Source organism: Hemitrygon akajei, chromosome 1 (assembly GCF_048418815.1).
Source record: "Hemitrygon akajei chromosome 1, sHemAka1.3, whole genome shotgun sequence".
In the NCBI taxonomy this organism is placed as follows: domain Eukaryota; kingdom Metazoa; phylum Chordata; class Chondrichthyes; order Myliobatiformes; family Dasyatidae; genus Hemitrygon; species Hemitrygon akajei.
This window is the reverse complement of record NC_133124.1, coordinates 25,263,215-25,279,997: the sequence shown is the minus strand read 5'-3', so window position 1 is coordinate 25,279,997 and position 16,783 is coordinate 25,263,215. Positions and strand designations below refer to the sequence as shown.

The following is a 16,783-nucleotide window of genomic DNA, read 5'->3' as shown; positions in this document are numbered from 1 at the left end:
TTTTAGCTTGGGTTGTACAGTCGTTGGCTTGTGTTTGTGGGTTACCCTGACTGTAATCGGAGTATGTAATAATCACCTCCCCCCGTCTGTATGTGACCGAGTGGGTTCTCACCGAGTGACGGTGCTCTGTCTGTTATTGTGCTTGTCGCAATAAAAACAACAGTTGAGATAAATGAACTCTTCTTGCCTATCAAGGACCAAACGCTCGCCGCAATATTTTGCATTCAAAGTTTTGATATCATGGATTTGTTCAAAAGCAAAGCCATATTATACCTTCCAAAGGCAGATATGTATCTTTAATCGATCTAGAGGGCAGGCACCATTATGAATGGGCAACTGAATGGGAGCATAGTGGCTAGCACAACGCTTTATAGAACAGGTGACATGGGTTCAGTTCCCAACACTGCCTGTAAGGAGCCTGTACATTATCCTTGTTACTGTGTGGGTTTCCTCTGGGTGCTCAAGTTTCCTCCCCCAGTCCAAAGACATACTGATTGGTAGATTAGTTGGTCATTGTAAATTGCCCTGTGATTTGGCCAGGATTAATATATTTTTAAAACATCAGGAGATTGCAGGGCAGCACATCTGGAAGGGCCAGAAAGGCCCAGTCTGCGCTGTATCTCAATATACAAATAAAAGCAGATAAATAGGCAAATATATGAAAAATAATGGATCATACACTTCACTGTGTTCTCAATATATAAATAAATATATCCACTACTTGTGGTTTGTTGTCCTTTTGATTTTAAATGATTTACTGGCAGAGTGAAACATTCAACTGTTTCAAAGCTAGCCAGTCTTGTGGTGGCTGGCAGATGATTACCAAGAGAATATTTATGTTTGCTGCCAAGCATGAGTGCTTCAAAAGACAAATAGGACCAGACTGGTCTGAGAGAAATACGGCTGCATTCATTCTGAAACAATAAGAGACGGGCTCCAACACTACTGCACAGAAATTAGAGCTCATCCTGTCGTGCTAACTAGACAACGTATTTGCCATCAACTGTGGGACTGAGAACCATAAAATTGGGAGAAAACATCCTTCCCCCCCCCCCTCAAAATAAAGAGGTTGACATTACTCACTCTGTTAAACCTGACCTCCAAGCAGCAACTGTCTGCAGAGGTTGCAAGCCCTGCATCTATGCTGCAAGGAATCATCGGAAGCAGGATCCTGGCTTAACTGATCCCTCCTGGCAGCCACATTACAACTGCAGTACCAATGGTTGAAATGATAAGAGTTCGAGGTTGTGGCTTGCTTCCCACAAGGACAGGGGCGAGAGAGGTTGTTGGGGTGGTGAAACTGTGGAAATCATTGCTGCAGACGGCTGTGGAAGCCAAATCATTGGGCATATTTAAAGCAGAGGTTGATAGATTCTTCATTAGTAAAGATGCCAAAGGTTTTAGGGAGAAGGTAGAAGATTGTGTTTGAGAGGGATAATAAATCAGCTAAATGGGATAGTATATAAGACTCAATGGGCTGAATGGCCTAATTCTGCTCCTATATCTTATAGTCTTAATGCCAAAATCATAGTACGCGCACCTCTGTTGTGCTCAACTACGAGACCAGGTAATGACTCATTAACCAAGACAGAATCTACACAACGATGGATCAGAAGTAAGATCAGCCCTTGAACTCTTTGTGTGTTTTGCTCTTGGCTTTACTGGGACCTTGTTCATTAACAAGGCATTTTTGCCTGCAGAAATGTCACTCACTAGATATCTTTTTGTCTTTTGCACCCAAACTCTGAAAATTCTAGAGATGCCAGGAGATCATCAGTTACTGAGATAATTCAAAACACCCTGTCTGGCATCAACAATTATTCCATAGACAAAGTCACTCAGATCACATTTCTTCCTCATTCTGATGTTTGGTTTGAACAACAACTGAACCTCTTGACCAAGTCTGCATGCTTTTTATGCACCGAGTTGCTGCCACATGATTTTTGCATGAACGAGCAGGGGTGCAGGTGTACCCAATAAAGTGGCCACTGAGTGTGTGTCAGTGGTAATAAACGCAATTCTGTTATCATATGTGCAACATTGCCTGAAAATGTGAACCTTGCTAAAGAGAAGTAGGCCTGGAATTAGAGTCGGTGAGATGAATCTTCCTTTGGTCCAACTTCAGAATAGGTGCGATTGCAACACAAAACTGTCACCGTTGCTATGCTACTGAGACACATTCCAAGCCAAGTAGCATTGTAGACTCTATCCAATGCTTGGAATTGAAATATTATTGTCAAGTGTATAGTGAAAAGCTTTCCTTGCATACACAGCTCAATTCATTATGCAGTGCAATGATGTACGGCAAGGTAAAGCAAAATCAGAATGTAGAATAAAGTGTAACAGCAACAAACAGAGGAAGTGCATTTCAGGTGGACTATGAGGTACACAGTAGCGTCGAGAGTCCAACTTATTGTACTGGGGAACCATTCAAGAGTTTTATCACAGGCGGGCAGAAGCTTTTGTATCTTCTGCCTGATAGGAAAGGGGAGAAGAGAGAACGTCCGGGCTAGGTGGAATCCGTGATTATGCCTGCCGCTTTACTGAGGCAGCGAGACGTGTGGACAGAGTCCACAGACAGACAGTGTTTAAACATTGTGTGGCTTACAGTCCAATGTATTTTACATTTCAGTGTTTCATGTTATTACAACCATGTCTCTATTCACCAAAATGGAATAGTTCCAAGAAAATAGTTCTCCTTTAAAAATAAGCTTTTTTTTTAAAATATAAAAGTTGTAACAGCTGGGTCAAATAGATTATGGATATCTGGGAACAAATCTATTCCTAGGCTCAGAAACACGAGAAAATCTGCAGATACTGCAAATGTAAGGCAAAACACATAAAATGCTGGAGGAAATCGGCAGTACAGGCAGCATCTGTGGAAAAGGTTCCATGGATGCTGCCTGACCTGCTGAGTTCCTCCAGCGTTTTGGGTATTCCTAGGTTATTTATACGTGAAAAACACCTTCTTGAATTTAAGGTACGTACTCTAAGTTAAAGTAATTATAGCAACATTTCACAAATCAAGCATTTGTAAATGAAGTAATTACTCCACTAGTACAGTTAAACATCACCGAAAAACAAGGCCATAATGGAGTCATAGAGAAGTACAGCACAGAATCAGGCCCTTCAGCTCATCTACTTTATGCTGAAACTATTTAAGCTGCCTACTCCCATCAATCTGCACCGGGACCAGAGCTCTCCATACCCCCCCATCCATGTACCTATTCAAACTTCTCTTAAATATTGAAGTTGAGTTGGGAGGCATCGCTTGTGCTGATAGCGCGTTTCACACTCACACCACCATCTGACTGATGAGCTTTCCCCTCATGTTCCACTTAAACTTCTCAGCTTTCACACTTAACCCATGACCTCTAGTTGTAGTCCCACCCAACCTCACTGGAAAAATCCTACCTGCATTTACCCTATCTATACCCCTCATAATTTTGTATATCTCTTATGAAATCTACTCTCAATCTTCTGTGTTCTAAAGAGTATAGTCCGAACCTATTTGATCTTTCCTTATAACTCAGATCCTCCAGACCCAGTAGCATCCTTGTAAATTTTCTCTGCACTCTGTCAACCTTGTTTACATCCTTCCTGTAAGTAGCTGAGCAAAACTGCACACAATATTCCAAATTAGGCCTCACCAATGTCTTATACAACTTCAACATAACATCCCATCTTCTGTACTCAATACATTGATTTATGAATGCCAATGTGCCAAAAGCTTTCCTTACAACCCTGTCTACCTGTGACTCCACTTTCAATGAATAATAGACACGTATTCCCAGATCCCTTTGTTCTACCACTCACCTCAGTGTTCTCCTGTTCATTGTTTAAGGCCCACCTTGGATGGTCTGACCAAAGTGCAAAACCTGTCAGCATTAAATTCCATCTGCCATTTTTCAGCCCATCCAGCTGATGCAGATCCCTCTGCAGGCCATGATAGCCTTCCTCGCTGTCCACTATACTCCCAATCTAGGTGTCATCCACAAATTTGCTGATCCAGTTAACCATATTATCATAGATCATTGATATAGATGACAAACAATAATGGACCCAGCACCGACCTCTGCAGCACTCCACTAATCATGGGCCTCCAGTCAGAAAGGCAACCCTCTACTACCACTCTCAAGATTCTCCCACAAAGCCAATGTCTAATCTAATTTACTACCTTTCCTGAATGCCGAATGACAGAGCCTTCTTGACCAGCCTCCCATTTGGGACCTTGTCAAATGCCTTACTTAAGTCCATGTAGACAACATCAACTGCCTTTCTTTCATCCACTTTCTTGGTAACTTCCTCGACAAACTCTGTAAGACTGGTTAGACCTGACCTACCACACATGAAGCCATGCTGACTACCTTAAGTCAGTCCGCGTCCATCCAAATACTTTTATATCTGGTCGCTTAGAATTCCTTCCAATAACTTTCTCACTACTAATGTCAGACTCACCAGCCTATAATTTCCAGTTTATGTTTATAGCCTTTGTTAACAGTGGAGAAATATAAGCCAATGTCCAATCCTCTAGTACTGATCTTGTCGCTAAGGATATTTTAAATACTTGTGCAAGGCCCCTGCAATTTCTACACTTGGCTCCCTAGGGTTTGAGGGAACACCTTGCCAGGCCCTGGGGATTTATCCACTCTGATTTGCCTCAGGGTAGCAAGCACCTCCTCCTCGGTAATCTGTACAGGGTCCACAAAGTTGATGCTGCTTTACCTCACTTCTACAGACTTTGTATCCATCTCCTGTAGCTGTTCACCTGAAGAATAAGTATATAGGTTTGGATACTGTTGAAGGGGATGATCTACAAGTGGGGAGCTGCAGCGACTGGATTGTTGGGAATGAGTCTGGTGATGTGGCTCAGAAGAGAAGGGAGGTGAAGAGGACTGCAGTAGTAATCGGAGATGCCAGAGTCAGAGGAATGGAGGTGAGATTCTGTGGATGGTATGCCATCTCTCAGGTGCCAAGGTCACGGATGTCTCTGAGCGGGGGAGGGTGAGCAGCCAGAAGTCTTGGGAAATATTGGCACTAATGACAATAGGTAGGAAAGGTAAGGAGGTTCAGAACAGAGATTTTAGGGAAAAGGTGGAACTCCAGGGTAGCAATGTCTCGATTGCTGCCTGTGCCACGCGCCATTGAGGGTTAGAATAGGAGTATTTGCCAGATTAATATGTGGCTGAGGAACTGGAGCTGGGGACAGGGTTTCAGATACTGGATCATTGGGATCTCTTCTGGGGAAGGTACAGCCTGCACAAAAGGGTCGAGCACCAACTGAACCCGAGGTGGTTAGCTTTGCTAGAGCTGTTCGGGAGAGTTTGAACTAATTTAGCAGGGGATGGGAACCAGGGTGATCGGGCTGAGGATGGGGTAGTTGATTTACAAACAGAGGCAGTATGTAGTGAGACTGCTAGCAAAGAGAGGCTGATGACAGGGCAAAATTGCAGTCAACAGGATGATCTGCAATGTAAAAAGGGACAAAATCAAGAAGGGTGATGAATACAGGACTGAATGCACGCAGTACAAGACGCAAGACCATAACATTTAGGAGCAGAATTAGGCTGTTCAGCCCATTGAGTCTGCTCCGCCATTCCATCTTGACTGATCCCAAATCCCACTCAACCCCATACGCCTGTCTTCTTGCCATATCCTTTGATTCCCTAACCAACCAGGAAACTATTAATTTCCGCCTTAAATATACGCATGGCCTTGGCCTCCACTGCAGTCTGTGGAAGAGCATTCCACAGATTCACTACTCTCTGGCTAAAAAAATTCCTTCTTTCCTCTGTTCTAAAGGGTTGCCCCTCAATTGTGAGGCTGCATCCTCTCCGCATCCACCCTATCTAGTCCTTTCAACGTTCGGTGGGTTTCAAAGAGATCCCCATGCATTCTTCTAAATTCCAGTGCTGGCAACCACTCTTCATATGTTAACCCCTTCGTTCCCAGAATCATCCAGTGAACCTCCTCTGGACTCTCACCAATGACAACACATTAGCAGTCCAATAGCTACTCTTGATATGGAATAAGGTTGATTAACTTGCAGTACAGTAAGAGTTTGGCAGGTGTGGTGTTTTGGGCATCACTGAATCATGGCTGAAAGAATATCATAGCTGGGAGTTTATCATCTAGGGATACACATTGTATCGAAAGGACAGGCAGGTAGGCAGAGGGGGTGGGTGGCTCTGTTGGTAAAAATGAAATCAAATCCTTAGAAAGAAGTGACACAGTTTCCAAAGGTGTGGAGTCCTTGTGGATAGAGCAAAGAAACTGCAAGGGTAAAAATTCCCCGATGGGAGTTACATACAGGCTTCTAAATGGATGTGGGCCACAAGTTACAACAGGAGATTAAAAAAAGACATGTCAAAAGGGCAATGTTACCAAAGACATGGGGGATTTAAATATACAGGTGGATTGTGAAAATCAGTTTGGTGCGGGATCTCTAGAGGGGCAACTTGTAGAATGCCTATTTTAGAGCAGCGTATGGTTGGGCCCACTAGGGGATGAGCTGATCTGGATTGGGTGTTGTTCAATGAACCAGAATTAATTAGAGAGCTTGAGGTAAAGGAACCCATAGGGGTGGGAGAGGGTGATCATAATATGATCAAATTCACTCTGAAATTTGAGAAGGAGAAGCTAAATTCAGGTGTATCAATATTCCAGTGGAGTACAGGCAATTAGAGGCAAGAGAGAGGAGCTGGCCAAGGTTGATTGGAAGGGGTCACTAGCAGGGATGATGGCAGGGCAGCAAAAGCTGGAATTTTTGTGAGGAATTCGAAAAGCGCTTCATAGGTACATCTTAAAGAAGAAGTAGTATTCTAAAGGCAGGACAAAGCAACCATGGCATTCAAAGCCAGCACAAAAGCCAAAGAGAGAGCGAGAGCATATAATAGAGAGAAAAAAAAGTAGGAAGTTAAGAGAATTATGAAGCTTTAAAAAACAACAGAAGACAACAAAAAAAGTCAAAGATGGAAAAGATGGAATACAAAGGAGAGCTAGCCAATAATAGTTTCTTCAGATATATAAAGAGTTAAAGAGAGGAAACTGATGCTGGGGAGGTGGTAATCGGAGTCAAGGAAATGGCGGATGAACTGAATAAGTACTTTGCATCAGTCTCCACTGTGAAAGGCAACAGCAGTATGCCGGAAGTTCAACAGTGTCAGGGGGCAGAAGAAAATAAAGTTGCTGTTACGGTGGGCGGGGGTGGTGCCTAGAAGGCCTGAGTCACCTGGACCAGATAGTCTACACCCAAGGGTTCTGAAAGAGGTGGCTGAAAAGACCATGGAGGCATTAGTAATGATCTTTCAAGGATCAATAGATTCTGACATGGTTCTGGAAGACTAGAACATTGCAAATGCCGCTCGATGAAGGGAGAGGGACAGCAGAAAGGCAGAAGTCAAACTTCAGTGGTTGGGAAGATGTTGGAGTTGATTGTTAAGGATGTGGTTTTGAGGTACTTAGAGGCAAATGATAAAATAGGCATAAGTCAGCATGGTTTCCTTAAGGGAAAATCTTGCCTGACAAATCTGTTGGAATTCTTTGAAGTAGTAATAAGCAAGATAGATAAATGAGAACCAGTGGATGCTGTGTACTTGGATTTTAAGAAGGCCTTTGATAACGTGCCAAACATGAGGCTGCTTAACAAGTTGAGAACCTATAGTATTACAGGAGAAACACTAACATGGATAGAGCAGTGGCTGATTGGCAGGAGGCAAAGAGTGGGAATAAAGGAAGCCTTTTCTGGTTGGCTGCCAGTGACTAATGGTCTTCCACACGGGTCTGTGTTGGGACCGCTTCTTTTTACATTATATATCAATGATTTGAATGACAGAATTGATGGCTTTGTGGCCACGTTTGTGGATGATACAAAGATGTGTGGAGGGGCAGGTAGTGTTGAGGAAGCAGGAAGGCTGCAGAAGGACTTAGACAGATTAGGAGAATGGGCAAAGAAGTGGCAAATAGAATACAGTCAGGAAGTGTATGGCCATGCACTTTGGTAGAAGAAATAAAAGCATTGACTATTTTCTAAATGGAAAGAAAATTCAAAAATTTGAGGTGTAGAGGAACTTGGGAGTTCTGGTACAGGATTCCCTAAAGGTTAATTTGCAGGTTGAGACAGTGGTGAGGAAGGCAAACTGAATCTCAGGTTGTATATGGTGATATCTAAGTACTTGAATAATAAATTTACTTTGAACTTTGAAAGAACATTAACAAAACACTATAATTCAACACTTAACCCTGCAAGGTGATATTTTTGAAGATTTTCAGCCAAGTAAACCACAGTAAATTACAAGGGAAGGCAACATACAATAAAGTTTTGACTGCATATCAAATATGACTGGCTCCAAAAGCATTTTAAATGTAACAATTGGTCTTTAAAGGCTGTACCCAATAGCCCATTACTGTTTATACCCTGAAATGTAGTTACAATTTCTCAGGTACAGACATCCATGTGGAACTGAATATTTCCCTGGCAACGAAGATTTTTTTTAAAAACTCCAGCTTGTGATTAAAAAAAGAACCACAGCTGTAACTGATTCAATAGGTGATACTGAGGAAGAAAAAAAAAGGATTTCTAAAGAGCTTCCTTTCCCTCTTGGCTACAAGATCACCAGCATTGAAAACATCTGACTGTAAGTGGGGAAAATATTTCTACAAAGCCTTAGATGGAAGCAAATGTTGCTGAGTTGCAGTTTTCATGGAAAACATGGAATGTTTTCCAGGTCACAGCTCCTCAAATACTAGTAAAAAGCAAGAAAAAAAACACATAATCCCACTTGATTAGAAACAGAGCGCATAGCATTCAGTCACCATTACAAAAAAAACCTCTGAGAATGATGTTGGACAGAATTGTGCACTGCCCCAAGCAAAAACTACTAAAAATCCCAGAGACCTTTCCATGTGGTGTAAAAGTAAGCTCCGATTTAGTCACTGCAAAATTGTGGCACTGGTACACAATTTTATCCCCAAGTCACACAAGGATAGTGTGAATAACACAAATAAAGTTTGCTCAGCATACAAGCAACCCTTGCATTAAGGACATTCAGTTTACTGAAATCTGACATTACAGAATACACCAACCCTGCCACATAACCAGCTTCATATTACGGACAAGTCATGATATGGCTGGTAATGTAGGAACACAACCCTTGCAGTGCAGGGGTCGGTTAGACAGCAGACTTCTCTTTCCAATGAGCTAGAATAATTTTAACAGTCCTTGCTATGTTTTGTAAATTCAAAACATTAAACTAATTCACAGAAAAACCCAGGAGTCCGAAAATGCCGGTTAAACTCTAAGATTACTTTAAGCACCATGCACAGATATCATGGGGTATTGTGATGACGTCGGTAATTTATACATATAACTGTAAAATGAATTATTTAAACAAACCAGAATGCTTAATCATGCAAGGTATATATTTAAATATTACTGAAATATTAAATACACAACAGTCCTCTGCACTTTCATGTCCACCCTTGCAAAAATGTAGATTGTGGTCACACAATACTGCTGGAGTCAAAATCTATTTTTTTGAAATAAAAATAGTAAATATTGAAAATACTCAAGTCATGTAGCATCTGCAGAAAGAGAAAGTTATAATTTCACAGCAATGACATTCACCAGCACTAGAATTAAAATTTTTGACACAGGAATAATCCCATTTATAGCAATAAGTATGCAACAGCAATAGATTTTTAAGGAGCCACACCTATAATTTAAAGTAATGTCTCTAAAGGAAATACATCCTGCAGTAACTTAATAACATCAAGGAATAGCCCCAAATATGTGAAAGATTATAGCTGATGACAACTTTTTCGAAACTGTTTCTTCCTATCTTCTGATTTTCAGATTTTAATTCTTACTTTGCTGTTTCCACAATTCAAATGACAGGTTACTTTAAGTTACATCAAACGAGACAATTAGCAGTAATTTATGGTTTGTGTGGTTCCTTAACTTTGTCATAGCTGGGGGAGGTAATGGGGATAAGCTCCCACTACTCATTAAATGCTCCCAACAGCACGAGTCTCAAATAGCCTCTGGTAACTAAGTCCAGCTCCTGGGGAGCTTGCTGCTTGGAAAATAGCTTGCTCTCCATATTGTACTGCCCTGGCTTGCATATTTCTCCGAAGCTGACTTGTTTTAACTGACTTAATTATACACTGGGCTACACAGAGGGTAGTCAAAAGTACCCACACATCTCCAGCCTACCCGTCTTCAAGTACATACAATATATACAGAAAGGTGCCGGAAAAAGGCCAGCAACATCATGAAGGAAAAATCCATTGATAAAATCCAAAACCATGCTGCTAGCTTTGTGCTAAACGATTACAGCAGGAAATCCAGTGTCACCAACATGCTCTCTAACCTTCAATGGGAACCACTTGAAAATCGATGTACTAAACTATGATTAATCCTCATTTTCAAAGAAGGTCACAACATCACTCCATCAAACATCCAAATTCATCACAGGGTCAGTTCAACTCGACAGCAAACTGGACCTCACATACTGAAAGCCCCTTCATTCAACAAGATTTGCTACCAGTACCTCCTCGACCCAAGATCAGCAAGAGAGTGGAATCTTCTGCTCAGCATTTCTGACATTAATATTTTTAAAGTCAGATTCAATCAAACCAATTTAGGGGATCTAGTCAAAAAAAGCTCACTCTACAATTTAACTCTCACACCGTTCACATCGACTGCACATTATAATAGGCATCTGACAGTACTTGCGCAGTACCGAGCAGAATCAGAAGGCTCCCACCCACCCTGCTCATGTACTGTTTCTCCCACTCCCATCAGGGAAAAGGCTATAGAACATCCATACCAGCAGACTCAAGACCAGTTAACTTCCCCAAGCACCAAGATTGATCAACACCTCCACCCACTAACCCACCCCTCCACACCCGTCACCACCACGATATTCTCATTTCCTGTCAGACTTCACTGACATACAGACATTACTGTGCCTAGCATCACTTTATGTAAATACAAGCAATACAAGCTATCTCATTGTTTATATTTATTGCATTTTTAAAAAATTTGTGTTATCTTAGTGTTTTTTTTTGCACTGCATTGGACTCCAAGTAAAAATTATTTTGTTCTTCACAATTGTGTATCAGAAATGAAATTAAACAACCTTGAATTATAATCCATATTACTGGAAATCTCAAGCACCTCGACACATCAATTTGAAGTTAACTAGGCCTCAGGCCTCATTCAGGATTTATGCTAGCTGAGCTTCCGGGAAAGATGCATATGGGCAAAGATTAGAATTAGGACAACGAGGCTGACATCAGCTGGATGCCAATGTGGAGTGGGCACATCTCAGCAGGGTCTTGCAAGTGGGCAAGAAGATGAAGCTTAGGCTTTCCTGAGGAAAGCAGAGGAGCAGCCTAGTCCTCCAGGCCCATCGACTAAACTAGGCCACTGCTGAAATTAGCCATTTTAGAAAAGAGCATACTTGTGAGGCACAAATTTACGTGCCAAAGGGAGACTGTGAAGACTTGTACGCACAGACTAAAGAAATTTGGAAATTCCAGAACTCAGATCCTTTGAATGGGTTAATAGCGCCTAACGGTGACTCCTTTGCTTGCATCTTCAGAAACAATTCTTTTTCCATTTTTAATATCTCTATTTTTCCCCTTTCAGGGTTCTTTAAAAAACCCTGACCTGGAGTTACGTGCTGACTACGGTTATTTGCGGGAATGGGACTCGGGGTTTCACAACTGGCCGTTGTTCGGCACGGCAAGGGCTCAGCCCAAGAGCTTCACTCGCCTTCGAAGGATCGGGTTGTCATGGCTCTGGAGAGAGAGGGATCGGAGGCTGGTGTCCGAGCAGACGGCCAGTGTGTCTCGGAGGAGATGGAAGACTTAAGGCTGCGTGCCCAGAGACCCGAGATCTTGGGGCAAAGAGCTAAAAAAAAAAGCGATGCAATGGACTTTTTAAACATCATAAACCGGTGAGTTGTTTGTTATGTCTCCCCTCTCGCGGTGAAACAGAGACACCTCTTTCCCCCTTATTAGGGAGAGGGAGAGCCTGTGGTACGTCGAATGCCGGGAGAACAACGTATTCTTTGGCGTACACCAAGTCTGTGTCGTTGCTGTTGCCTTGCTCATGCTTGAGTGCTTGGTGCCGGGTGCCGAAGCTTTTTTTTTGCCGGTGGTGGGGGTGGGGGGGAATCGTTGCTCGCTGCCAGTTACGCGCGGGAGGGAGGAGAGCTGGCAGGGACTTTGGGGTTCTAACATCTAACTGTCGTTCATTCTTTGGGGGCATTCCTCTGTTTTCGTGGATGGTTGTGAAGAGGAAGCATTTCAGCATGTATATTGTATACATTTCCCTGACATCAAATGTACCTTTGAAACCTTAATTAAATTTGGGAATTGACAAGGAAACTAGAATTGAAGAAATGCTGATTCGTCAATAGTGATACACGGATGGTTAAGAGAGGGGCAGAGAAAGTGTCATGAAACAGCACATTTGTTTGGAGTTTTATGCCATGGACCAATGGCATTCCCAGCTTGGGAACCTCTAAAATGGATGTCAGTGTAGTTCACGAAACACAACAGTGGCAATAGTCACTGGAGACACATCATCTTAGTTCCTGAATATTTCTATCAACATACTTCAGGGCAATATTTTAGGCCAAATCACAGAAAAAAAAACTAAAATTGAGGAAGAAATAGACCACCAGGCTCCTCGAGCATGTCCCACCATTCAAAATTATCTATGCAGGCCTCAATTCCTGTTCTGTGCCTCTTCTCATCATTTCAAATATGTACCTATCGCCACAAATCTCTCTGATGATCTGGCTACAATCACCCTCAGGAACAGAATTCCAGACACTCAGTAGCTTAAATGTCAATGCACCTCAGTTTGAAGTGACTGACTCTTTATTTTGCAACTCAGTCCCTTTGTTTGTAATATCCTTTTCGCTGCTCCATTAAAAACATTCCTATCATCAAGTAAGTCAGGTGTGAGGAAGTTCAGTTATTCAGTTATCCCATTCCTATCTCTCAAGTAAACAGTCCATGCTGGCCTGTAGCTAAACCCAGACCATTTTCTGGCATTAGTCAATGTTGTGACAAGTAACATTTGCACCCAAAAGTGCCAGACTTTGAACTTTTCCAATAAGTAAAAGTCCAAACCACCTACCTTTGATATTCAAAGTTAGTAATATGATTGAGCTCCTACCATCTACATTCTGGGGGCTATTGATTGCTAGCAATTCAAATAAACTGCCACATAAATATTGCAGATACAAGAGCAAGTCAGGGCCTAAGGTGAACGACTGACCTCTTGATATCCTAAAGCTTTTCGACCAGGCACAAGTCAATCTCTGAAGCGTATTGATAATGGCTGGGGTCACCCATCTTGTAAAGACACTGACCAGAAGAAGGCAATGGCAAACCACTTCAGTAGAAAAAATATTGCGAAGAACAATCATAGTCATGACCACAAATGTCCACATCATACGACATGGCACATAATGATGACGACTAGGCGCCTCACTGGAATATGATGGAAAATGCACCACTTGTCTGGAGGAGTGGAGCTAAAACCACACTCCCAAGTCAAAACCAGCAAGGGCAAAGCATCCTCCTGGGCTGGTAACCCAACCGCCCTAAACCACTAACACACAGCACTATCTAATAAAGACACTGCAGTTACACGTTTAACTCATTTGGCGCCTCTAAAACCCATGATCTTTACTAACATGGACAGCAGATAATTGCACACCCGCCCAAATTGGAAATATAGTCATGATTCCTTCATTGCTGCTGGGTGTAAATTTAAGAATTCTTTCTACGATTTGGAGAAATATTGAACATTTTTTTTCCAGAAGGGGACACCACTCTCTTCATGCAATTCATATTGGGTAATAAATGACTTTGAGGAGGGTTACAAAAGGACTTTGGTCATTTTCTGAAATTATGTTCTATGTTCTTCTTAAAATCCAAGTACACAACATCCACTGTTTCTCCTTTATCTATCTTGCTTATCACTACTTCAAAGAATTCCAACAAATTTGTCAGGCAAGATTTTCCCTTAAGGAAACCATGCTGACTTTTGCCTATTTTATCATTTGCCTCTAAGTACCAGTAAGTACTAAGTACCAGTTTGAGTCAGTATGGGTGGAAGTCAGGAACAGGAAGGGAGCAGTTACCCTACCGGGGGGTATTCTATAGGCCCCCTGGTAGCAGCAGAGATACCGAGGAGCAGATCGGGAGGCAGATTTTGGAAAGGTGCAAAAATAACAGGATTGTTATCATGGGTGACTTTAACTTCCCTAATATTGATTGGCACTTGATTAGTTCCAAGGGTTTAGATGGGGCAGAGTTTGTTAAGTGTGTCCAGGATGGATTCCTGTCACAGTATGTTGACAGGCCGACTAGAGGGAATGCCATACTAGATCTAGTATTAGGTAACGAACTGGGTCAGGTCACAGATCTGTCAGTGGGAGAGCATCTGGGGGACAGTGATCACCGCTCCCTGACCTTTAGCATTATCATGGAAAAGGATAGAATCAGAGAGGACAGGAAAATTTTTAATTGGGGAAGGGCAAATTATGAGGCTATAAGGCTAGAACCTGTGGATGTGAATTGGGATGACGTTTTTGCAGGGAAATGTATATGGACATGTGGTTGATGTTTAAGGATCTCTTGCAGGATGTTAGGGATAAATTTGTCCTGGTGAGGAAGATAAAGAATAGTAGGGTGAAGGAACCATGGGTGACAAGAGAGGTGGAAAATCTAGTCAGGTGGAAGAAGGCAGCATACATGAGGTTTAGGAAGCAAGGATCAGATGGGTTGATTGAGGAATATAGGGTAGCACGAAAGGAGCTTAAGAAGGGGCTGAGAAGAGCAAGAAGGGGGCATGAGAAGGCCGTGGCGAGTAGGGTAAAGGAAAACCCCAAGGCATTCTTCAATTATGTGAAGAACAAAAGGATGACAGGAGTGAAGGTAGAACCGATTAGAGATAAAAGTGGGAAGATGTGCCTGGAAGCTGTGGAAGTAAGCGAGGTCCTCAATGAATACTTCTCTTCGGTATTCACCACTGAGAGGGAACTTGATGATGGTGAGGACAATATGAGTGAGATTGATGTTCTGGAGCATGTTGATATTAAGGGAGAGGAGGTGTTGAAGTTGTTAAAATACATTAGGACGGATAAGTCCCTGGGGCCTGACGGAATATTCCCCAGGCTGTTTCACGAGGCAAGGGAAGAGATTGCTGAACCTCTGACTAGGATCTTTATGTCCTCGTTGTCCACGGGAATGGTACCGGAGGATTGGAGGGAGGCGAATGTTGTCCCATTGTTCAAAAAAGGTAGTAGGGATAGTCCAGGTAATTATAGACCAGTGAGCCTTACGTCTGTGGTGGGAAAGCTGTTGGAAAAGATTCTTAGAGATAGGATCTATGGGCATTTAGAGAATCATGGTCTGATTAGGGACAGTCAGCATGGCTTTGTGAAGGGCAGATCATGCCTAACAAGCCTGATAGAGTTCTTTGAGCAGGTGACCTGGCATACAGATGAGGGTAGCGCAGTGGATGTGATCTACATGGATTTTAGTAAGGCATTTGACAAGGTTCCACACAGTCGGCTTATTCAGAAAGTCAGAAGGCATGGGATCCAGGGAAGTTTGGCCAGGTGGATTCAGAATTGGCTTGCCTGCAGAAAGCAGAGGGTCATGGTGGAGGGCGTACATTCAGATTGGAGGGTTGTGACTAGTGGTGACCCACAAGGATCTGTTCTGGGACCTCTACTTTTTGTGATTTTTATTAATGACCTGGATGTGGGGGTAGAAGGGTGGGTTGGCAAGTTTGCAGATGACACAAAGGTTGGTGGTGTTGGAGATAGTGTTGAGGATTGTCAAAGATTGCAGAAAGACATTGATAGGATGCAGAAGTGGGCTGAGAAGTGACAGATGGAGTTCAACCTGGAGAAGTGTGAGGTGGTACACTTTGGAAGGACAGACTCCAAGGCAGAGTACAAAGTAAATGGCAGGATACTTGGTAGTGTGGAGGAGCAGAAGGATCTGGGGGTACATGTCCACATATCCCTGAAAGTTGCCTCACAGGTAGATAGAGTAGTTAAGAAAGCTTATGGGGTGTTAGCTTTCATAAATCGAGGGATAGAGTTTAAGAGACGCGATGTAATGATGCAGCTCTATAAAACTCTGGTTAGGCCACACTTGGAGTACTGTGTCCAGTTCTGGTCGCCTCACTATAGGAAGGATGTAGAAGCACTGGAAAGGGTACAGAGGAGATTTACCAGGATGCTGCCTGGTTTAGAGAGTATGGATTATGATCAGAGATTAAGGGAGCTAGGGCTTTACTCTTTGGAGAGAAGGAAGATGAGAAGAGACATGATAAAGGTGTACAAGATATTAAGAGGAATAGACGGAGTGGACAGCCAGCGCCTCTTCCCCAGGGCACCACTGCTCAGTACAAGAAGACATGGCTTTAGGTGATATTAGAGGAAGGTTTTTCACTCAGAGAGTGGTTGGTGCGTGGAATGCACTGCCTGAGTCAGTGGTGGAGGCAGATACACTAGTGAAGTTTAAGAGACTACTAGACAGGTATATGGAGGAATTTAAGGTGGGGTGTTATATGGGAGGCAGGGTTTGAGGGTCGGCACAACATTGTGGGCTGAAGGGCCTGTAATGTGCTGTACTATTCTATGTTCTCATTACTGCAGGTCATCATTATTCAAAGTGCTTCATATCATGGTCTTTTACACATCTTATTCATCGCCTGTACTCTTCTCTTAAAATAGTTCTG

General features: G+C 42.6%; 1 protein-coding gene across 26 annotated transcripts in view; it reads right to left on the bottom strand.

The window, feature by feature from the left end:
• LOC140724813 (band 4.1-like protein 3) overlaps nucleotides 1-16,783 on the bottom strand; it is a 187,562-nt gene that overhangs the window by 120,750 nt on the left and 50,029 nt on the right. The gene's annotated exons all lie outside the window — the stretch shown is intronic.